The sequence below is a fragment of the Zalophus californianus genome, chromosome 7 (genome assembly GCF_009762305.2).
Source record: "Zalophus californianus isolate mZalCal1 chromosome 7, mZalCal1.pri.v2, whole genome shotgun sequence".
Classification (NCBI taxonomy): domain Eukaryota; kingdom Metazoa; phylum Chordata; class Mammalia; order Carnivora; family Otariidae; genus Zalophus; species Zalophus californianus.
Window position 1 is genome coordinate 125,771,912 of NC_045601.1, and position 24,951 is coordinate 125,796,862.

The window sequence follows — 24,951 nt, forward strand, 5'->3', positions numbered from 1 at the left end:
AAAGAATGTGTATTCCGTTGCTTTGGGATGGAATGTTCTGAATATATTTTTGAAGTCCATTTGGTCCAGTGTGTCATTTAAAGTCTTTATTTCCTTGCTGATCTTTTACTTGGATGATCTGTCCATTTCAGTCAGGGGGGTGTGAAAGTCCCCCACTATTATTGTATTGTTGTTGATGTGTTTCTTTGCTTTTGTTATTCATTGGCTTATATAATTGGCTGCTCCCATGTTAGGGGCATAGATATTTACAATTGTTAGATCTTCTTGTTGGATAGACCTCTTAAGTAGAATATAGTGTCCTTCCTCATCTCTTAGTATAGTCTTTGGTTTAAAATCTAATTTGTTTGATATAAGGATTGCCACCCCAGCTTTCTTTTGGTGTCCATTAGCATGGTAAATGGTTTTCCACCTCCTCACTTTCAATCTGGGGGTGTCTTTGGGTCTAAAATGAGTCTCTTGCAGACAGCATATTCATGGGTCTTGTTTTTTATGCAATCTGATAGCATGTGTCTTTTGATTGGGGCATTTAGCCCATTTACATTCAGGGAAACTACTGAAAGATATGAATTTAGTGCCATTTAATTGTCTGAGGTGACTGTTACTGTATTGTCTGTGTTTCTTTCTGGTCTATGTTATTTTTAAGCTCTCTTTGCTTAGAGGACCCCTTTCAATATTTTTTGTAGGGCTGATTTTGTGTTTGCAAAGTCCTTTAGTTTTTGTTTGTCCTGGAAGCTTTTTATCTCTCCTTCTATTTTCAATGACAGCCTAGCTGGATATAGTATTCTTCACCACATATTTTTCTCATTTAGTGCTCTAAATATATCATGCCAATCTTTTCTGGCCAGCCAGGTCTCTGTGGTTGGGTCTGTTGCCAATCTAATATTTCTACCATTTTAGGTTACAGATCTCTTCTCCCAAGCTGCTTTCAGGATTTTCTCTTTGTCTCTGAGACTTGTACGTTTTACTATTAGATGTCGGGGTGTTCACCTATTTTATTGATTTTGAGGGTTCTCTGGGCCTCCTGGATTTTGATGCCTGTTTCCTTCCCCAAATTAGGGAAGTTCTCTGCTATAATTTGCTCCAATATACCCTCTGCCCTTCTCTCTCTTTCTTCTTCTTCTGGGATCCCAATTATTTTAATGTTGTTTCACTTTATGGTATCACTTATGTCTCAAATTCTGCTTTCATGATCCAGTAGTTGTTTATCTCTCTTTTTCTCAGCTTCTTTTTTTCCCCACCATTTGGTCTTCTATATCACTAATTCTCTCTTCTGCCTCATTTATCCTAGCAGTTAAAGCCTCCATTTTTGATTGCACCTCATTAATAGCCTTTTTGATTTCGACTTGGTTAGATTTTAGTTCTCTTATTTTTCTAGAAAAGGGTTCTCTAATATCATCCATGCTTTTTTCAAGCCCAGCTAGTATCTTTAAAATCGTCATTCTGAACTCTAGTTCTGACATCTTACTAATATCCGTATTGATTAGGTCCCTGGCAGTTGGTACTGCCTGCTGTTCTTTTTTTTTTGAGGTGATTTTTTCCGTCTTGTCATTTTGTCCAGAGGACAATAGATGAATGAGAGAAGAAAATGCTAACAGGGTAACAACGACCCCAGAAAAATATACACTAAACAAATCAGATAAAACCTTCCAGAAAGTGGTCACTTTTCTGTTCAGAGAGTTGCTGCTACTCTTTTCTTCGATTTCCTGTTGAGTTCGTAGGGGTTCAGAATGGTTTGATCCTTTTGTAGCTGAACTCCTGGGACCAGACGAAATTTAGGTCTCCTCCTCCTCTGCCACCTTGCTCCTCCCCACCTCCAGGAATTTTTTTTTGTCTTTCTTGATTTCCTGGTTAATCCATTCATTTTTCAGTAGCATGTTGTTTAGCTTCCGTGTATTTGTGGTCTATCCAAATGTTTTCTTGTGGTTGACTGCAGAGCTTTGTGATCAGAAAAGTTGAATGGTATGATTTCAATCTTTTTGTATTTGTTGAGGCCTGTTTTGTGACCTAGTATGTGATCTATTCTGGAGAATGTTCCATGTGAACTTGAAAATAATGTGTATTCTGCTATTTTATGATGGAATGCTCTGAATACACTTGTTAAGTTCATCTCGTCCAGTGTATTCAAAGCCATTGTTTCCTTGTTTATTTTCTATGTAGAAATGATCTGTCCATTGATGTAAGTAGGGTGTTAAAGGTCCCTCCTATTGTTGTGTTATTATCAATTAGTTCCTTTATGTTTGTTTGTTTTTTATACTTAGGTGTTCCCGTGTTGGGTGCATAAATATTTACAATTGTTATATCTTCTTGTTGGATTTTCCCCTTTATGGTTATATAATGCCCTTCTTTGTCTCTTTTTACAGTCTTTATTTTAAAGTCTAGTTTGTCCAATATAAGTATTGCTACTCCACCTTTCTTTTCACATCTATTTGCATGATAAATGTTTCTCCACCCTCTTACTTTCAATCTACAGGTGTCTTTAGGTCTAAAATAAGTCTCTTGTAGGCAGCTTCTAGATTATTTTTTATCTATTCTGTCACCCTGTATCTTTTGATTGGAGCATTTTGTCCATTTGGCATTCAAATTAATTTTGATGGATATGTATTTATTGCCATTTTATTACTTGCTTTTTTGTTGTTTCTGGATATTTTCCCTGATCCTTTCTGTCTTTGTCACTTTTGGTGTCTCCTTGGCACTCAAAGAGTTCCCTTTAATATTTCTTGCAGGGTTTGGAGATCATGAACTCCTTTGGTTGTTGTTTGTCTGGGAAACTCTATCTCTCCTTCTATTCTGAATGATAGCTTTGCTGGATAGAGTATTCTTGGCTGCAGCCTTTTCCCATTTAGCACTTTGAATATATCATGCCACTCTCTTCTGGCTTGCCAAGTTTCTGTGGAGAAATCTCCAGCTACACTTATGGGTCTTCATTTTAGGTTAAGGACTTCTTTTGTCTTCCTGCTTTTAAGGTTTTTTCTTTATCACTATATTTTGCAAATTAAATTACAATATCTTGGTGTTGGCCTGCTTTTGTTGATTTTGATGGGAGTTCCCTGTGCCTCCTGGATCTGGATGTGTGTCCTTCCCAGATAAGGGAATTTTTCTGCTATTATTTCTTGAAATAAATTTTCTGTCTCCTTTTCTCTCCCTTCTTCCTCTGGGACTCCAATAATGCAAATGTTATTACATTTGATGGAGTCATTGAGTTTCCTAAGTCTGTTCTCATGTAGCATAATTCTTCTTTCTCTCTTTCATTTTCAAAATTTTCCATTATTTTGTCTTTAGGTCACTAATTCATTCCTATTCTCCTTCCAGCTTGCCGTTCATTGCATCAAGCCTGTTTCTAATCTCATTTATTGCATTCTTCATCTGAATCTTTTTTTTTAACTTTATTTTTGTGCTAAGGACCTCACTGATGTCTTCTTTTTTCAAGCCCAGTGAGTATCTTTGTGATTGTTGCTTTAACTTTTCTATCAGGTATGCTACTTATATCTGTTTGCTTAGAACTCTGGCCATGGCCTTATCTTGTTCTTTTATTTGGGATAAATTCCTCCATCTTTGGATTTTGTCTAAGTCTCTGCCTTCTCTGTGTTCGTAAGGCCAGTTATGTCTCCTGCTCCTGCAAGTAATGGCCTTATGAAGGAGAAGCCATGTAGTATCCAAAGCCTGGTGCTTTAGGGAGTGTCTCTGGTGTGTGTTGTGTGTGCTTTGCTATTGTGTTTTGGCTGTTTTATCCTTCAGGCCTGTCATCTGCAGAGGCTCTGCTTGCCTGCTGTGGGCAGTGTTTGGTCCCTGTCCTGAATGTGTTGAGTTTTAACTAGCTGTTGTCTGGTCTGCTTGTGAAATAAGACTGGACACCGAATCCACCAGAACTAAGGCCCTGCAGAATTCTCCGATTGGGAGATGTGATGTAGGCAGAGGATTGTGCCGGTCTTCTGGGGGAGGGACCTAAGAAGGTCAGTACCAGCAGAGTGCAGGGGGCAGGAAGGATTTGGTGTAAGCAAGTTAGGCAGCCAGTGTCCCTGCTGAGCTGTTTCCCACATGTGGCTCTGTGTTTATGCTGAGGGGTGGGGGAGGAAAATGACACTGGCTAACTTCTTTGTTCCTGGAGAGGCATCTCCATGGACACTACCTCTCAAAGATGTGCTCTGAGAAGAACAAATAATCTCCCCACTATGTGCCCAGGAGCTCTTCAGATTGCTGTTTCCATGCTGTCTGCCCCTGGGTTGTTTGTCTGCCTTTTCTCCAGGAGCAGCACAGTGCCCCCTGGGCTCTATGCCAGCCAAGTCCACTGACCTTTAAAACTCTAGGCTTTAAATCCTGCTGTTTGCAAGAACTCACCAAATTCAGCCCTTCATTTTCCAAGCCAGTGGCTTTGTGGAAATGTTCTCCTTGTGCATTCCTCTGTGTGCTCCTCTCTCTCTCTTACCCTTCTCTGTGACTATGGCTCCCTCCCCTCCATGCAGCACCCATGATTCATTTCTCCTCTAAACCATGTCTACGAACTTCCTACCTTCTTCTATGTGGCCTATTCTCTTCCTTTAGTTGTGGAGTTTGTTCTGTCAGCCTTCAGGTTGATTTCTGTGGTATTTAGGATGATTTGATAGTTATCTACTTCATGGGACAAGATGAGCCTAGGGTTCTCCTACTCTGGTGCCATCTTGAAAATCTTATAAAAAGGACCTTTAACTATAATGACTGTATAGACTTTTAAAAAAATCATAGGATGTTCTATGCCAATGAATTGAAAACTTAGTGGAAATAGACAATTTCCTAGAAAAATATAATTCTGCAAAACTTATTCAAGGAGACAGAAAATCTAAATCATCCTAGGACTTTTAAAAAATTTAATGAATAGTAAAAATAAATATACTTCCCTAAAAACACCAGCCCAAACTATTTCATCAGTTATTTCTAACAAATATCAAGGAACTGATAATACTTGTTTTACACAGTGTTCCAGAGAATTAAAAAAAAAGAAAGGGCAAAGTTCTCTAATTCCTTTTGTGAGGCTGGTATTATCTTGTTGCAAAAATTGGTCAAGGGCAATGACCAACTATGAACAAGGAATGTTATATGCAATTCTCACTCATCAACATAAAAGGAAAAATTCTAAGTAAAATATTAGTACTCCAAATTGAGGAATGGACAAATCATCTAATATTAGTGATCTAACACGATAAATCTGTCATTTTAGTTTACCACATGAACAGATTAAAGAAGAAATTATATGGTTAGCTCAAAAAATGTAGGAAAAAATTTGTTAAAATTCAACAGCCATCCATGATAAAAACCGTTAGTAGATTAAGCATAGAAGGCAGTTTCCTTCAAAGGATTCCTTAGAATCAGCTGGTGACAGGATATGGATGTCTGTCATCACTGTGTCAGCTGAATATTGGCTGAAATTCCTTACCAGAGCAATAAGGCCAGATACAAGAGCACAACATATAAAGGCTAGAAAAGAAGAAGTAACTCTTATTTTTTTTTTGCAAATGACATGAATGCCCATATGGAAAATTCAAGAAATTCTACAGGTAAACTGTGGGAACTAATAAGAACAATCAGCCAAGTTGTTAGATACAGATCAATATACAGAAACCAAATGCATTCTCAAACAGCAGTACTGAATGACTGACCAAGTGATTTTAAAAAAGATAACATTTACAATATTATCCTAAGCTGTAAGGTTATCAGTACTACAGCTACAAAAAAATATGACACCTTCATGGAAAAAACTAAAAACCTTTCTCTAAGACATAGCAGAAGATGTAAATAAATGTTGAAACATACCACATTCCTGGATGAGAAGACACTATTCCAATGGTTTTAATTCTCCCGAAACAATTTATAAACTCAATGCAATTCCAATAAAGTCTCACTCATCAACAATAACATTCTTATAAAATTTTTCATGGAACTCAATATGCTTATCATAAAATTTATATGAAACAGTAAAGGGCTAAGAACAGTAAAAAATGTTTTGAAGAGCAGTAGTGTTAGTGATAAAAATGCAAGCAGAAGCAATGGGAGCTGAGCAAGGAGAAGGGAGGTACAAGAGGTATAAAGACAATCCACAGCTCTAATAACTACAATGAATGGCGATGTAAGGAGTGGCATAGGACTGACAAATAACGTGACGAATAAAGAATCTAGAAACTGGCTCACAAATATCTGGTGACTTAAATGATAAAGATAGTATTATAAATTATGGGTGAAAGGATGGATTCTTTGGTAAGTGATGCAGCTACAATGGACTATTTATATGGAAAAAAGATGCAGTTAAATCCCTACCTTTTACTATACAAGAAAACAAATTCCTCGTGGGTTAAAGACCTATCATGAAAAACAAACTATAAGCATTTTAGAAGTAAACCCAAGATGTCTGTTATTTTTAGTACTTTCCTATATGCTTAGCATATTTTATAGTTAAAAATTATTGAAGAGAAAAATAAGTGAACCAGATGTTCAGGGAATTATGCTATTTTTGGGGTGGGGGGTTTCAGAAAATCTAAGTTGCAAACTATTTGTGATAACCATAAAATAGGCATTTTCCAATTTCCCATGGTTAAAATGGCACCAAAGGCCAAACACCAATATACTAGGCCCTAAAGAATATTGCTTGGCTTCACTAACTCCTTATAAAAATGAGGAAAATAAAACCTACTTTGTATGGTTGTGCCTTTTATGTCTTTTATGATCTTTCATGGCAAGGGAACAGGAACCCAACTCAAATTTGCCTCAGTGAAGTAGGAGGCTTGGCTCAAGGGAAATCCAGGGACAATGATAAAAAACATGTGCAGTGCCAGGCAGCAAGCTAAGGGCTTCATGTTATCCATCCACCCATTTATTCCTCACAACCACCCTAGTGACATGGGTTCTGTTACTAGTCTCCCCTTGCAGATGAGCAAACATGCAGGGAAGTAAACAGAGTACAAGAGAAGCAACTTCTGTCTTTGTGTTCATGGTTAAGAAAGCACTTTGCAAACAGAAATGCCTAATATACAGATTTCTAGCATGTTTGCTTAGAGGTGTGCAAGGTGAACTCCTGTTCCATATTTCCTATGAAATCTCCAGGGTCTGAATGGTTCACTAACACTTTGGAATGTTTGGGGAAACCCAAGGAAGGGCTACGCTCTTAATCTGTAATCTGTGATACAGAGCAAAAATAGGGACCGCATGTGTGGAAGGAAGAACCTGGGGGAAAGGGCCAGCTGGCTTCTGGGTTATGCTGAACACCTTAAGAACTTACTCTACCATTAGGGAGGCTTCTGTGAATTTTTGAGCAGGGGCCAATGCAAGGAAAACAACCTTATGGGCATTTCAAGTGAATGTGTACCAGAAATGTAACATGGGAAAGCTCAAAGGCTGGGAGACCAGTTAGAACACTGCTCTCTGTGTTAGTACAACCACTAGATAAAGTTAGATTAAATTAGAAGTATAGGTTTGTGGCCATACAAAAACCAGAGGAGATGGATGAGAAACACATTGTCACAGAGAAATCAGTAACACCTGATGACTGAATGGATGGGAACATTAAAGATAACTGAAGTTTCAGTTTGGGTGACTGAGAGAATGATGTCATTGGAAAGAAAGGGAAAGTTACAGTAAATAACAGATTTTAGGGGAAAAAAAGGAATTCAATTTTAGACCTATTGGATTCAAGATGATGGATAAGAAACTGTATCAGTTAGGATTCTAGTTGGAAGCAACCAAAACCCACTCTGATTTAAGCAGCAAAGGAACTCTGTAAAGAAACTTGGGTAGTTTGCAGAATCTTCAGGGACTCTGTAGAATTGGGCTCAAAGCTACCCACCCAGGAATAATACCCCATACCGAGTCACCCCCCAGCACTGCCTCTGAGCCTTGGACACTGCAACGTGCACTGCAGATTGCCTGACACTGGGTTCTGCTTCCCTTAGCCTCTGGGCTACTGAATCAGTCAGCAGTGCTGCTAGGCTATTCAGTCCCTGCTTCCCTATATCACAAGCTCCTGATGTACAGGACAGGTGCAGCAGATTGGCACAGACCTCACGCCATGGCTGCCTGCAAGTTTGGCTGGAAGAGTAGTGTCTGGCTTTCTAGTGGGATGTAGCCTCTGTCCCCCACCAAAGTTCATTAGCTGTTGGAAGTCTTCCAAAGTAGAAAAGGGGTCATATACTAGGCAGCCCAAAGAGCATTCAAGCACAAGTCCTGATCAGGGGCTTAGAAAGTTTGGATTGGAGTTCAGGGCAGAGGCTGGGTTGGCATTGTAGCTCTGAAAAGGGATGTTTCCCAAAATAGGGGGTCTGGGGCATGATGGGGAGAGATCATGGCTGAGAACCGAAATTTGGAGAAAATGGTATTTAGGTGACTGGGAGAGTGAGAGAAGGGGGATGGGACAAGTTAGGCAAGAGAGAGTGTGTCTGCGGAGTGGCATGGTATAAGTGTGAGAAAGGGTCATAAGCCCTGGGAAAATATCAATATCTTTGGACTTAAGAGTTCAGCATTGGCTATCCCAGGCATTCGAACAGTTCCAGAGAAGTAGCAAGCTAGTGGTGAAGAAGGAAGGAAGGAGGTGTGGTTAAATCATTTATAAGCATTATAGGGAACATACACTATACAATTGCAGGCAGTGTGATTTGTGCTGTAAAATTATTTACATGCTCCATTACTGGTCCCTTATGGAGATCCCAGCTCTAGAGTGTTGTTTCGCAATTAGCTTTATGCATTTTCCTAAATACTTAATGGTTTTTGGCCAGGGCCTGGGCAGCGAGGGTCAAGCTTTATCAATATTTGAAATCTCTGGTTAAGTATAGAAGTTCTGCATTAGTTTCTGCTGATGTCTGCTTGACAGTAGATCAAAATCATGGCACATTAGAGATTGGTTTACAGGTGAGACACCTGACATGTGGATGGGCAGATGAACTTTTTCAGTGCCCCCAGAACCAGGTCAAGAAACTAGTTCTCTTGAATTCTAGGTGAGTCAGAGATTTCTTTTGAATTTAGTCAACAGGAGGCAATTAGTTGTGCTCTCTGGAATGGGCCAGAAAGGAGGTGAACAGATTTAAATCCCTAGGGGTTTTCTGTTGCGCAGATGTGTAGGATTTGGCTGGGTTGAGGTTCCATCAGGCCATGAAGGCCAGAGTGTGGCAGAGAGCATTCATCCTAAATGGGTATGGTCAGCTCCCAGTTGGGAACAAATTCCTCCACTTTCTGCAGTAAAAACTCAGCCTATAGCAGCATTAAAATGTAGTCAGAAGAGACTACTGCTTAACGATCAGTACAGCCCTCCACCAAATGGATAGTTTGGCAGTTGGTGTCTGTCTTAAGAGGGCCTCACACAGGACCTTGGGTAAATTCTAAGTTTTGAGAAGTATTAAAAGGAGGTAAAGTGGTGGAAGCAGGGTTATCAGAGTAGCTGGGAGAGGCAGGGGGTCAGGCTGGGATGCTGTGTCAGGCACAGAGCTGTCTGAGTGAGTCATCCTGAAGGCTTATTTGTTGTAGTTTTGGGAAGCTTGTTTCCTGATAAACACAAACAAATCCTGTATTGTTATGAGTAGCTGTTAATGGCTACCTGATTCCCCCTCCCACCCCCTAAGTGAAAGTGATCTTTCTCCCTTTTAAGATTCTAAATTAATCCTATCTCTGTTTCATATGGATCTTATGGGTTTCCACTAAAGCCATTACATATCTTATCACATCAGGGGGCACTTTATTAACCGGGAAACACCAGATAAACACTAGTTATTTATATGTGTAGTATAAAAGGATGTCAAAATAGAAGAGTCTCAATTGCTGAGATTCCAAAGACCTAGATGCCAATCAAGCACACATTTCAGAAGTGAGACATGAGAAAAACCCATGTGGACTTGGCCAAGGAGATTTCTGAAAATCAATTTGTCACTGTTCACCCATCACTCACCTTCTAGGTTATGTAGCTGGAAGCTAAGAATTTAGGAAAAGAGGTTATAAATAAGGAAGCAGTATTTTCCTCCCCTGAAGCTACACAAGAGAGGCATCAGGAGAAGGCAAGAGTAGCTGATCTTTGTTTCCTGGAGTATGTAGGACCCAGACACTGAAGGTGAAATGTGTCCTGGACTCCACCTGTCTGGTTAGGGAATGAAGAAAGATGACTCATTTGGATATGAACATCATTCACAGAGATGCTGGGCCAAAGGTGACTGCTTTGCTTGGAAAGTAATAGTGCCTGGTGCCCGTCTAGGGGTAGTTCTGTCATTCCACCCAAGAACTACCTGTAGGGGTGAGGATGACCCCAAAAGAAGGTTAGGGTTAGCAGATCCTGAGGCTGGGTGAACAATCACAAGTTGCCAGGCAGTGCCCATATACAGGAGGTTGAAGTTGGAGGACTCCCCTGGGGGCGCCTCTTCCTTCTATCCCAGTCAAGTAAAATCTCTCTTATTCCTCGCTTCTCCTCCCTCCTCATCTCTCTCTACATCCCTGACCTGGAGGAACCACAGACAATTTGGTGAGTGGGGGAGGGACAGAAGAACTGGCTGGCAAATAAAGGAGGTGACTATTCCTGCTGCTTCTTACCCACTTCCTCTGTGAAGCAAGACTGAGTTGGAGGGAAGGAGAGAATAGAGTATGGTGTTGTGTGATTTGACACTGAACTAGGTATTTGAATTACTGAAATGAGACAAAATCCTTTTGTTGTCTGAGAGGGCCTGGAGAAATGATGAGTCCTGCAGGTGATTTCACCCAGGGCCCAGGACAACACCAGCCCACAGCTGGATTGGAGCTGTCATTGAAGGAATAGTGGGAAGGAGGAATAAAGTTTTATGAATGAACCCTGGAATTGCCACTTGCTCAAGAAATGGCTTCAAAAGGGTCCTTGAGGACAGGGAACCTGTCAAATTCATCTTTACCCCTGTAGTGCTAAGAATGTATGATTCTTGAACGGTATAGATCTCCTCATTGAAACCTGGGGCTTTGCCTAAAGAAGCAAAGTTCTCACACTTGTGGAGTACACATCAGAACTGCCTGCAAGACTTGGTAAAACACAGATTGCTGGGTCCCATAGCAAGTTGCTGATTCTGCAGGTCTGCTGAGGTTTGGGGGAGGTAGCCTTGTCATGGATGAGTTCCCAGCTGATACCCATGCTGCTGGTCAGAGGACCACACTTGAAAGCATTGGCCTAAAATAAATGGTCAAAGGAGGGCAGGGCTATTCATTACCTACTTTATTCATTCACTTGTTCATGAAATATAAGGACCTATTGTATGCTTTGTGCAGGTGCTGGTTGGGCCTGGGACCATGAATTTGCCCTGTGAAGCTGTGGCATTTCCACCAGGCAGGAGGAATGAACAAGCTGAGATCAGAGAAACATTCCTCTTTCACATCAGTCTCACATGATGGTTTTGGTTTCCTTGTTTGGCCTACTTCTAGTTGGAATTGAAGCCCTGCTTCATATTTAATAGAGGCTTTTGTTCTCCCTTCACACAATATATTGATTCTTATAATTGGGCCTTCTTGCTTTTCCCAAACTACATTACCCACATTAACAGCTAGCTTAAAATGCCATTATAAAACCATATGGGTCTTAGTGGAAGAGAAAAAAGGAAATGAACTTCTCAGAGCTCCATCTCTTCCAGTAAGACATTCCATGGATGGGGAAATCTAGCAGTGCTTGCTTTTCTGATTCTCACTGGCTACAATCCCCCAGAGCTTTCTAGTTGTCAGGCCAGCTGCTTATTCAGCATTGCCCTGCAGACCCAGCATGCTGGAATGTGGTAAGTGCAGGGGTTCCCTACTTTCTTATTCCATTCTTTACTAATGCGACCTCTGTCCTGTGAGTCTGTGCAAATATACATTTGTGTACCATCCTGGGCCTTGGCCTGTTGTGTTGGAAAGTTCAGAGGGCTATGATTTCTACAAACCTGTAGAAATTCCCAGGTTGGCCACTCATATCTCACTGAAGTGACTCTTTATTTAATATCTTTGGGCTGACTTGGCCAAGGGTTCATTTGCTTATTCTAGTGCCCCCAAGTTGTGATTTTGACATTTTCATTAGTATCAGAGAGGTTTATAATATATGTTAACTACTTTGATTTGAGGGCACTCTCCTCCATTTTTTACTACTGGTAGGCAAGTGTCATGAGGAAAGAGAAGAAAACATCAAAGGAAGGACAAAGCCTCACAAACCTAGTCTGACTGACAGACTAGGTTTTCAGGTGCTGATGCACCACTGGACAGAATCAAGGCCTGTAGGTGTGCTTTGGTTGAACTCAATTCAGCCCATGCTTACTGATGGCTTGCCGAGGGTAAGCCATTAATGGCATGCCTTGATGGGGCTGAGAGATGTGGATTTCATGATGAAAATATCACAATCTTTGCCTTCTAGGTGCTCGAGGAGGTTGTTGGTGGGTAATTTTATGTGTATAAATTTTGCTGGGCCATGGTGTTTAGATACACAGTCAAACATTATCTGTCATGGTTCTGTGAAGGTGTATTTTGGAGGAGATTAACATTTAACTTGGTGGACTCTTAGGTAAAGCAAACTGCCTTCCATAATGTGGGTGGGCATCATTCAATCATTTGAGGTTCTAGATAGTTCCAAAGACTGACTTCCCCCCAACAAGAAGGAATTCTAGAGCAGATGGCCTTTGGACTTTACCTGTAGCATTGGCTCTTCCCTGTGTCTCCAGCATGCTGACCTATCCTGCAGATTTTGGACTTGCTAGCCCCCATAACCTCGTGAGCCAATTCTTTAAAATAAATATCTTTTCTGTATATATTCATCCTATCTGTTCTGTTTCTCTGGGAAACCCTTACTAATACAGAGGTTAAGACACAGATTTGCACAAACACACCAAGTAGATTGCATCATTGGGAATACAGCGTAGGGATAGTTATGTGGGATTTGTTGAGAAGAGCCATGAACTGTGGGTGGGAGGTCCACCATGATGTGAATGGAGAGAGACACCTGAGCAAAGAGGAAGATCTCTTCAGGGAATAGCAGAGTTGTTGCCTGGAGGACTGTCCATGAAGGAGGGCAGTGGGAGATGCAAGTGCAAATGTAATTGAGACAAATAGTGGAGGATGAGAAGGAGTTTAGATTTTATTCTGTATGTTATAAGTATGAAAAGGAGAAAGAGAGAAAGGACAGCTTTCTATCTGGGAAGAGCATTCCAGTAGCATTTGGTGTGATGTATACTAAATGGTAGGAGAGGACAATTGAAGAATTAGAAACTGAGGGAACAGACATAATCTAGTTAGCTAAGAATGCAGAAGAGAAGTCAAGAAGCCCAGATTGTGTGGACCATCTTCCTGAGAAAGAGGGGAAACCCAGAAATACACAAAGGAGAGAGAAACGAAAGGCACAAAGGAAGGCACACAGGTTGAGAGAGAAGGCTTACAGTAGACTTTGAGGAAGTTTTGTGTTTCAGGGGTCAGGGACCATTTCATCCAGGTTTCATAGTTTCTCTCTGATGAGTTTATCCTGAGCAGATTTTTTCCAGGAATAGAATCTAACTGCCCAGATCTAACTCAGCAATACTGCTGATGCTGTGTTAACAAAACTATGGATTTGTGTGTATGTGTATGTTCTGTGTCCTCAGAAGAGCCAACAGGCACTGTGGGATGGAAATTTTGACCTTACAGTTTTTCCATAGCAGTTTCTCCTACCAAGCATAAGTAGAAGTTGCCAGCATGAAGGCATAGTCCTGGTGTGCAGTAAACATCTAGTAAGTATCTGGTGAACAAAGAAACATGTATGAATGGCTCTCAGAGCTGATCAGAGGATTCAGAAGTTAAACTGAGTGTTATATTTTCTTTTTTTTTTAAGATTTTATTTATTCATCTGAGACACAGAGATACAGAGAGAGAGAGAGAGAGAGAGAGCATGAGCCCGGAGAGAGGCAGAGGGAGAGGGAGAAGCAGACTCCTCGCTGAGCCAGGAGCCCGATGTGGGGCTCGATCCCAGGATCCTGGGATCATGACCTGAGCCGAAGGCAGATGCTTAACCATCTGAGCCACCCAGGCGCCCCTGAGTGTTATATTTTTAAATGCTGAAAACTAAGTGCACGCATATTGTATTTGTATGCACATATACACACATGCAGAGACACACACACGCACACACACACACAATCAGAGACACACACGCACACACACACACACACAATGATTTGGTGTCTGCCATTTTGAATGCTCTAGCTCTGGTTCTTGAGAGAGAGGTTGAGGAAATATTTCAACAACATAGAAAGAATGAGGTTACTGTTGCTCACATGAGAGAATTTCCATCTTGGATACACGTTGGAATTACCTCAGGAGCTTTAAAAAGTACTGAAGCCTAGGTTCTGATTTGTTTGGAACAAAGTCTGCATGGAGAATTGGGATTTTTAAAAGCTCCTTCGGGGATTCTAATGTGCAGCTCAAGTTGAGAACCATTGCTTATGCCTCTGCTGTCTGGTTCGGTAGCCACCAGTTGCATGTGGTATTCGATATGCGGCCAATTGGAATTGAGATTTGCTATCTTACTGCATTAGGGCATACGGGTCATTATCCTCAAGTACACCAATGAAGATTTTGAAGATGGTATGAAAATAAGACTGTAAAATACTATCAATAATTTTTATATTGACTGTGGCAAGCAGAATAATGTTCCTTCACTTGCACCCCTCCCCCAAGGTGTCCGAGTCCTAATCCCCAGAACCTGAGAATATGTTATGTTACCTGCAAGGGGATTAAGATTGCTGATGGAATTAAGCTTGCTAATGATCTAACCTTAAATAGATTATCCTGAATCATCTAGGTGATCCCAAAGTAATTACAAGGGTCCTTAAATGTGAAAGAGGGAAGCTGAAGAGTCAGTGTCAGAAAGACTTGACCAGCCTTTGCTTTGAAAATGGAAGAGGAGCAACTAGCCAAGTAATGTGAGCAACCTCTGTAAGATCCAAAAGGCAAGGAAACAGATCCCTCTCTAGAGACTCCAGAAAGAAACACAGCCTTGTCAACACAACATTTTTGCCCAGTGAGACCCATTTCAGATTTCTGATCTCCAGATAATAAATCTGTCTTGTTTGGTCCACAAAATTTGTGGTAATTTGTTATAGCTGCAATAGAAAAAAAATCTATTGACATATATTCCTTCGGATTGGATTGAATAAGATATGTTAATAAAGTTATTTTCACCTGTCTCTTTTTACTTGTTTTTAATGTAGCTACTAGAAAATATACAATTACATATGTGGCTTACAGTATACTTCTATTGGACAGTGCTGCTCTAGACCCTCTCAACCTTTGAATGATATGGTGATAAGACTTCTATCTACCTCCAGTAGCTACGACACTAGTCAACATGGGAAGAGCACTAACCTCTATGGAGATTTCTGGGCTAACTAAAAATAGTTTATCTTCTCACGACCTTCTAGTTTGCTGGTCAGAAGAGGAGAAATTGTGTCTCCTGCCTGGACTATCCAGTGAGTAAGTAAGTGGCTATGGGTCATTTTGAGTGACCCCACATTTGTAGAAACTATAAAACTGGCCCAATCAAATAAATTATTAGAGTTTTTTGAGAGAAGTGAACAGAACTCAGTATGCCCATTCACCATCAGAATATGATTCTCTGAGTTCCCTCAACAACAGTGCAACTGTGGTAGGAAGGTGGTGTGGAAAAGATCTGCCAACCTACCAAGACCATCACAGGCTAGACCCTTGAGTGATGAGTTTGCTCTTTGTAATGTGTCTTTTTGGTTGCAGATAATAACGTTCATGTTTAGGCGGTTAAGATAGTTAGCAAATCTATAAGAGGAAAAGTCAACTTACAGTGTTTGGAGGGGAGAGAATTGGAGTAAAACCAGAGTAAAATTGAGGGTTAATTCCTTAGCATCCTTTCTTGGCAAGAGAAAATCAAAGAGAGGCAGAATAGAGAGACCTCTTGAGGGGCCACAGCAGGACAGGAACTACCTTACTGCATTAGGGCATATGGGTCATTACCCTCAAGCACACCAATGAATACTTTGAAAGAAAAATGAGAGAAGTTGACACATGGAAGAAAAGAGCCTCAAAATATATCTGTCTGTTTTTTTTTTTCGCCATAAAATCATGCTATCTTCCAAAGACATAAACCTAGAGTATTTCAGAGAAACAGTGACCTTTCAAAATTAATGTTAATGATTCTAGATTTATTGAAGTACAGGGAGGACTTGGAGAGTCTGATAACATTTGGAGCCAATTTGTGAGTCAAAGGACTTTTGTTCAACATAAAAATGCCTAAAACAATTCCCAACAATGTGCAGTGTTCAATGAGCACCCCAGTGTGTGTGTGAGGAACTTGGATGGTAGACACCAACTTTGCAAGATTCAGTCCATGGGGGGCACTTAAAATGACCACTAAGACACTGCAGTTGGATGGAATCCAGGAAAAGAGAAGAAACCTCTTTATTTCCAATTTGAGTATTTTCCCCCCTTGAACTCTGATCACACTGTGTGAAACAATGAAGCGGGATGAGAGTGTTTCTGCATTTTCTTCATGGCCTTATACCAGTATCTAACACACTTAATGCTACTTTATATTTCTGGCCAGCTCTTATAATCCACTCATGATAGATTTTTGAACCGCCTCAAGCACCAGCAGTGACAAACTTGTGCTCCACAGGTAATAAAAGCAAGAAGGTTACTGGGACTACCTTCTTAGGAGCTCTTTTAATGAGCAGTCACCACACCAGTTGCAGGAAATATTGTGATGATCTTACCGCTGTAAAGACACTTTCTCCTGTGCAGTTGAAGTAATCTGCAATAATTGAACTGTTTCTCTCCTAGAGACTTCTGCCCACATTTCTCCTTATTAATTTTGTATAAAATCACAGTGATGGAACTAGGAGGGTATCCTCTGTGCTTTGATCCCCCAAGGTCCAAGATTCCATCCAATCCTAAAGAACCTTCATAGTCACATGGTGAGATTGAATGCTTTCCACTTTTTTATAAAAATATGTATTATTTTTATATTTTCCCTCCCTTGTAACTAATGGGTCAATGCTTCTCACAAAGCCCATCATTCCAGGGTCAGCTTCCCAATGGAAGCAAGCCATCAGATTTTCTTTCACCCTCCTACACCTTTCTGGGACCATCTCTCCCAATTTATAACTCACCTTTCTTGACTCCCTTTGATTCTTTTTAGGAAAATTTTCTTTCTTTTTTAATTCATGGATTCGTAGAAGGCAGCAGGAGTTCCAAGTCACTGAATTATTCCTTCACCTCAAACATTAGTCATCTCTCTCTCTTTTTTTTTTTAAACATTAGTCATTTCTAAAGAAAAAAGAGCCGCCAGTTTAGGTGAATGTGCAGTGCTTCGCTAAAAAGAGAAAGAAAGGTGAAATAATTAATACTTTCTTTCTCTAGTTTTTCTCCCAACTTTTGCATGACTTGCTTCCAAGAAACAAGATAGACTTACTTTAATTTTCTTTAGTTGCTCCCTTTCTCTGACAATTTCTCAACTTTTTACATGTATACACTTAAGGGTCAGAGGTGAGGCAAAGAAATCTCTAGTCAAACCACGTTACCTCACTGCATTTGATGTGGACTCCACTGGTCTTCTTGCTTCTGTCCTTGACTTCCTTCAGTCATTTGCAACAGAGCAACATGCATGTTGCTCTGTTAAAGTTGGAAGTCAGGCCATATGACTTCTCTACTCAAAACCCTGCAACCATTTTGCTGTAGGCTGAATGTTTGTGTCCCCCAAAATGCTGATGTTGAAATCCTAATACCCAGTGGATGGTTTTAGGAGGTGAGGCCTTTGGGAGGTGATTATGTCATAAGGCAGAATGCTTATGGATGGGATTAGTGCCCCCTTTGCCATGTGAGGACGCAACAAAAAGTCTGTGACTTAGAAGAGAGCCTTCACTGGATCATGCTGATCTTGGACTTCCAGCCCCTAGGACTGTAAGAAATAAATATTTGTTGTTTATAAGCTACGTGGTTTATGGTATTTTCTTACAGCAGCCCAAACACACTCAGACAAGCTTCTGACTTCAGAGTAAAAGAAAAGTCCTTGGTATGGTGCTAAGGGCCTATGTGATCAGGCCCAGAGTCACCCTTTTTGACCTCAGGTACCAGACTCTCCTGCTCACTCACTCTGCTCCAGCCACCTGGTTCCCTTAGTGCTCTTTGTGGTAGGTACTCTCCTCCCTCAAAACTTTGCTCTTGCTGTTCCCTTTGCATGGAAAGCATTTACCCAAGAGATGTGCTTGGCTCACACACTTCTTCATGTATTTACTCAAATGTTATCTCTTTACTGAGCTATTCCACCTAAAATCATAATACTCACCCTACCCTCTGGCCCTTTCTCTTCCCCTTCTCTCCTTTATCTTTTTCATTTTGTTGATGGTTTCTCTTATTGTTCAGAATCCTTTTAGTTTGGTGAAGTCCCATTTATGATTTTTGCTATTATTGCTTGTGCTTTTGGTGTCATATACACAAAGTCATTGTCAAGATTAATATTGAAGAAATTTTCCCCTATGTTTTCTTCCAGGTGTTTTATGGTTTTAGGTCTTACATTTAAGTCCTTTTTCTATTTAAAAATTATTTTTGTGAATTGTGTAAGATAGGGGTTCAATTTCATTCTTTTGCATGTGAATATCCAGTCTTCCCAGTACCATTTATGGAGGAGACTATCCTTTTCCCATTAAGTATTCTTGGCCTTCTTGTCAAATATTAGTTGACCACATATGCATGGTTTTATTTCTGGGTTCTTGATTTTGTTCCATTGGTCTATGTGTCTATTTTTAATTCCAGTACCATTTTGTTTTGATTACTGTAGATTTATAATAAAGTTTGAAATCAGGAAGCCTGATTCCTCTAGCTTTGTTATTTCTCAAAAGAACTAGTACTTGGGGTCTTTTGTGGTTCCAAATTAATTTTAAGATTGTATTTTCTCTTTCTTGAAAAAGACGATTGGAATTTTGATAGGGATTACACTGAATTTATAGATGGTTTGGGGTCAAATGGACATTTTGACAATATTAACTCTTCTGATGCATAATCAGAATATCATGAAATGTCTTTCTATTTATTTATGTCTTCCTCAGTTTCTTTCATAAAGCTTTTATAGTTTTCAATGTATAAATCTTTCACTTTCTTGGTTAAATTTATTCCTAAGCATTTTATTGTTTTTGATGCTATTGTAAATGGGATTGTTTTCTTCCTTTTCAGATGGCTCATTGTTATTATGTAGAAATGTAACTGATTTTTGTGTGTTGATTTGTTTTTTTTTTAATATTTTATTTATTTATTTATTTGAGAGAGAGAATGAGATAGAGAGAGCATGAGAGGGGGGAGGGTCAAAGAGAGAAGCAGACTTCCTGCTCAGCAGGGAGCCCAATGTGGGACTTGATCCCGGGACTCCAGGATCATGACCTGAGCCGAAGGCAGTCGCTTAACCAACTGAGCCACCCAGGCACCCTGTGTGTTGATTTGTAACCTGAAACTTTACCAAATTCACTTATTATTAAAAGGTGTGTGTGTGTGTGTGTGTGTGTGTGTGTAGTCTTTAAGATTTACTATATGCAAGATCATGTCATATGCAAACAGAAACAATTTTACTTCTTTTCTAATTTGAGTAAATTTTATATCTTTTTCTTGCCTAATTGCTCTGGCTATGAGTTCCAGTACTATGTTGAATACAAGTGGTGATAATAGGTGCCTTTGTATTGTTCCTGATCTTAGAGGAATAGCTTTCAACCTTTCACCATTAAGTATGATGTTAGCTGTGGGCTTGTCATATATGGCCTTTGTTATTATGTTGAGGTATGCTCCTTCTACACACACTTTGTTGAGAGTTTTATCATGAAATGACATTGAATTTTGTCAAATGCTTTTTCTGCATCTGAGATAACCATATGATTTTTATCTTTCATTGTATTAATGTGATGTATCACATTTATTGATTTGTGTATGCTGAACTACCTTTGCATCCTGGGCATAAATCCCACTTGCTTGTGGTATATAATCCTTTTAATGTGATGTTGAGTTAAATTTGCTAGCATTTTGTTAAGGATTTTTGCATCTATCTTCATCAGGGATATTGGCCTGTAGTTCTCTTTTTTTATAGTATCCTTATTTGACTCTGGTATTAGGGTAACGCTAGTCTTGTCAAATGAGTTTGGGAGTGCTCCTCTTCAATTTTTTAGAATAGTTTGGAAAGAATTGGTATCAGTTATTTTTTAAATGTTTTGTACAACTCACCAGTGAAGCCATCTGGTTCTGGAATTTTTTTGGGGGGGGTTGATTACTGATTCAATCTTTATTGGTTATTGGTCTATTGATATTTTCTATTACTCCATGATTCAGTCTTGGTAGGTTATATGTTTCTAGGAATTTATCCATTTCTTCTAGGTTGCTCAATATTTTTGGCATATAATTACTTATAGTAGTCTTTTATGATCCTTTATTTCTGTGGTATCAGTTATAACATTTTTTTCATGTACAATTTATTTATTTGAGTCCTTTCTCTTTTTTCCTTAGTAAGTCTAGCTAAAGGTTTGTCCATTTTTTTTCAAAAACAATTCTTAGTTTTGTTGATCTTTTCTGTTGCTTTTCTATTCTCTACTTCATTCATTTCTGTTCTGACTTTTGTTACCTCCTTCCTTCTGTTATCTTTAGGCTTAGTTTGTTCTTTTTCTAGTTCTCTGAGGTATAAAGTTAGATTGTTTACTGGAAATCTTTCTTTTTCCTTAACATAGGGATTTATCACTATAAACTTCCCTCTTAGAACTGCTTTTGCTGCAACCCATAAGTTTTGGTGTTGACATTTGTGTACAACTCTTTTTATGGTCATATTTTTAAAATTTCTCTTGGATAAATACCTAGAAATAGAATTGCTGGTTCACTGGATATACATGTGCTTAACATTAAGAGGAATTTCCAGATAGTCTGTTTTTTCCCCTAGAAGCTTTTACAGTTTTAGCTTTCACATTTAGGTCAATGATGCATTCCAAATGAATTTTGTATATGCTGTGAGGTATGAGTCAAGGTTCATTTTTCCCCCATGTGGATATCCAGTCATTCCAGCATCATTTGTTGAAAGGATTTTCTTTCTTCATTGAATTGCTTTGGTGCCTTGGTCAAAAATCAATTTATCGTGTAAATGTGAGTCTATTTCTGGATTCTCTTATTTCATTCCATTTATCCATATTATTATCTTTACACCGATAACTTACTATAATTACATTGTAATCTTTAAAATTCAGGTACATAGATGTATATTCCAACTTTATTCTCCTCTTTCAAAGTTGTTTTGGATATTTTAGGTTCTTCACATTATCATATAAATTTTAGAATCGGCTTTTCAATTTATACAATGATGCCTGCTGGTATTTTTATTATAATTGGATTGAATCTATAGATCAATTTGAAGATAATTGATATTTCACAACGTTAAGACTTCTAATTAGCAATAATCGTGCCTCGGATAAACCTCATTGGCTACAATACTGCCACTGCGCAAAGCTAACGTTGAGACTTCTAAAACATGAACGCTGTATATCTCTCCCTTGAGTCTTTAAAAATTTTCTCAGTTTTCAGTGTAGAAGTCTTGCACTATTTTATTAAATCTATATTTACTTTATGTTTAAATGTGATTATAAATAGAATTTTAAAATATTTGACTTTCCAAATTTTTGCTTCTAGTATCTAGGGGTGACCTTGTATCCCATGACCTTGTTATATTTACTTATTAGATCTAGTAGTTTTTATGCAGCGACCTTGGGATTTTGTAGGTAGAAGTCATGAATAAAGATATTTTTACTTCTTTCTTTTTCTCTAATAATAAAGATATTTTTACTTCTTTCTTTTTCCCTATCCATTTCTTCTAGGTTGCTCAATATTTTTATGTGAATAAAGATATTTTTACTTTTCTTTTTCTCTAATAATCTCTATGCCTATTATTTTTTTTTAATTTTTTTATTGTTATGTTAATCACCATATATTACATCATTAGTTTTTGGTGCAGTGTTCCATGATTCATTGTTTGTTCATAACACCCAGTGCTCCATGCAGAACGTGCCCTCCTCAATACCCATCACCAGGCTAACCCATCCCCCTACCCCCCTCCCCTCTAGAACCCTCAGTTTGTTTTTCAGAGTCCATCATCTCTCATGGTTCGTCTCCCCCTCTGACATACTCCCCTTTTCTTCCTCTCCTGTTATCTTCTTCTTTTTCTTTTTTCTTAAAATATGTTGCGTTATTTGTTTCAGAAGTACAGAACTGTGATTCAACAGTCTTGCACAATTCACAGCGCTCACTGTAGCACATACCCTCCCCAATGTCTATCACCCAGCCACCCCATCCCTCCCACCCCCAACCACTCCAGTAACACTCATTTTCTTTCCTGAGATTAAGAATTCCTCATATCAGTAAGGTCATGTGATACATGTCTTTCTCTGATTGACTTATTTCACTCAGCATAACACCCTCCAGTTCCATCCACGTCGTTGCAAATGGCAAGATCTCATTCCTTTTGATGGCTGCATAATATACCATTTTGTATATATACCACTTCTTCTTTATCCATTCATCTGTCGATGGGCATCTTGGCTCTTTCCACAGTTTGGCTATGGTGGACATTGCTGCTATAAACATTGGGGTACAGGTACCCCTTCGGGTCCCTACATTTGTATCTTTGTGGTAAATACCCAGTAGTGCAATTGCTGGATCGAACGGTAGCTCTAATTTCAACTGTTTGAGGAACCTCCATACTGTTTTCCAGAGTGGTTGCACCAGCTTGCATTCCCACCAACAGTGTAGGAGGGTTCCCCTTTCTCCACATCCCCGCCAACATCTGTCGTTCCCTGACTTGTTAATTTGAGCCATTCTGACGGGTGTGAGGTGGTATCTCATTGAGGTTTTGATTTGGATTTCCCTGATGCCGAGCGATGTTGAGCACTTTTTCATGTGCCTGTTGGCCATTTGGATGTCTTCTTTGGAGAAATGTCTGTTCATATCTTCTGCCCATTTCTTGATTGGATTATTTGTTCTTTGGGTGTTGAGTTGGATAAGTTCTTTATAGATTTTGGATACTAGCCCTTTATCTGATATGTCATTTGCAAATATTTTCTCCCATTCTGTCCGTTGTCTTTTGGTTTTGTGGACTGTTTCTTTTGCTGTGCAAAAGCTTTTTATCTTGATGAAATCCCAATAGTTCATTTTTGCCCTGGCTTCCCGTGCCTTTGGCGATGTTTCTAGGAAGAAGTTGCTGCGGCTAAGGTCGAAAAGGTTGCTACCTGTGTTCTCCTTTAGGATTTTGATGGACTCCTGTCTCACGTTTAGGTCTTTCAACCATTTGGAGTCTATTTTTGTGTGAGGTGTAAGGAAATGGTCCAGTTTCATTCTTCTGCATGTGGCTGTCCAATTTTCCCAACACCATTTGTTGAAGAGACTGTCTTTTTGCCATTGGACATTCTTTCCTGCCTTGTCAAAAATAAGTTGACCATAGAGTTGAGGGTCCATTTCTGGGCTCTCGATTCTGTTCCATTGATCTATGTGTCTGTTTTTGTGCCAGTACCATACTGTCTTGATGATGACAGCTTTGTAATAGAGCTGGAAGTCCTGAATTGTGATGCCGCCAGCTTTGCTTTTCTTTTTCAGTATTCCTCTGGCTATTCTGGGTCTCTTCTGGTTCCATACAAATTTTAGGATTATTTGTTCCATTTCTTTGAAAAAAGTGGATGGTATTTTGATGGGGATTGCATTGAATGTGTAGATTGCTCTAGGTAGCATTGACATCTTCACAATGTTGATTCTCCCAATCCATGAGCATGGAACGTTTTTCCATTTCTTTGTGTCTTCTTCAATTTCCTTCATGAGTATTTTATAGTTTTCTGAGTACAGATCCTTTGCCTCTTTGGTTAGATTTATTCCTAGGTATCTAATGGTTTTGGGTGCAATTGTAAATGGGATCGACTCCTTGATTGGTCTCTCTTCTGTCTTGTTGTTGGTGTATAGGAATGCCACTGATTTCTGTGCATTGATTTTATATCCTGCTACTTGACTGAATTCCTGTATGAGTTCTAGCAGTTTTGGGGTGGAGTCTTTTGGGTTTTCCACATACAGTATCATATCATCTGCAAAGAGTGAGAGTTTGACTTCCTCTTAGCCGATTTGGATGCCTTTGATTTATTTTTGTTGTCTGATTGCTGTGGCTAGGACTTCTAATACTATGTTGAATAGCAGTGGTGAGAGTGGACATCCCTGCCGCGTTCCAGACCTTAGAGGAAAAGCTCTCAGCCTTTCCCCATTGAGAATGATATTCGCTGTAGGTTTTTCATAGATGGCTTTTATGATATTGAGGTATGTACCCTCTATCCCTATACTCTGAAGAGTTTTGATCAAGAAAGGATGTTGTACTTTGTCAAATGCTTTTTCTGCATCTATTGAGAGGATCATATGATTCTTGCTCTTTCTTTTGTTAATGTATTGTATCACGTTGATTGATTTGCGGATGTTGAACCAGCCTTGCAGCCCAGGAATAAATCCCACTTGGTCCTGGTGAATAATCCTTTTAATGTACTGTTGGATCCTATTGGCTAGTATTTTGGTGAGAATTTTTGCATCCATGTTCATCAAGGATATTGGTCTGTAATTCTCCTTTTTGATGGGGTCTTTGTCTGGTTTTGGGATCAAGGTAATGCTGGCCTCATAAAATGAGTTTGGAAGTTTTCCTTCCATTTCTATTTTTTGGAACAGTTTCAGTAGAATAGGTATTAATTCTTCTTGAAATGTCTGATAGAATTCCCCTGGGAAGCCATCTGGCCCTGGGCTTTTGTTTCTTGGGAGATTTTTGATGACTGTTTCAATTTCCTTAGTGGTTATAGGTCTGTTCAGGTTTTCTATTTCTTCCTGGTTCAATTTTGGTAGTTGATACATCTCTAGGAATGCACCCATTTCTTCCAGGTTATCTAATTTGCTGGCATAGAGTTGCTCATAATATGTTCTTATAATTGTTTGTATTTCTTTGGTGTTGGT

The 24,951-nt window shown here is 39.4% G+C and overlaps 1 pseudogene; it reads right to left on the reverse strand.

The window, feature by feature from the left end:
• Nucleotides 1-21,325: 21,325 nt before the first annotated feature.
• On the reverse strand, nucleotides 21,326-21,440 carry LOC113928219 (annotated as a pseudogene).
• Between the last annotated feature and the right edge of the window lie 3,511 nt (nucleotides 21,441-24,951).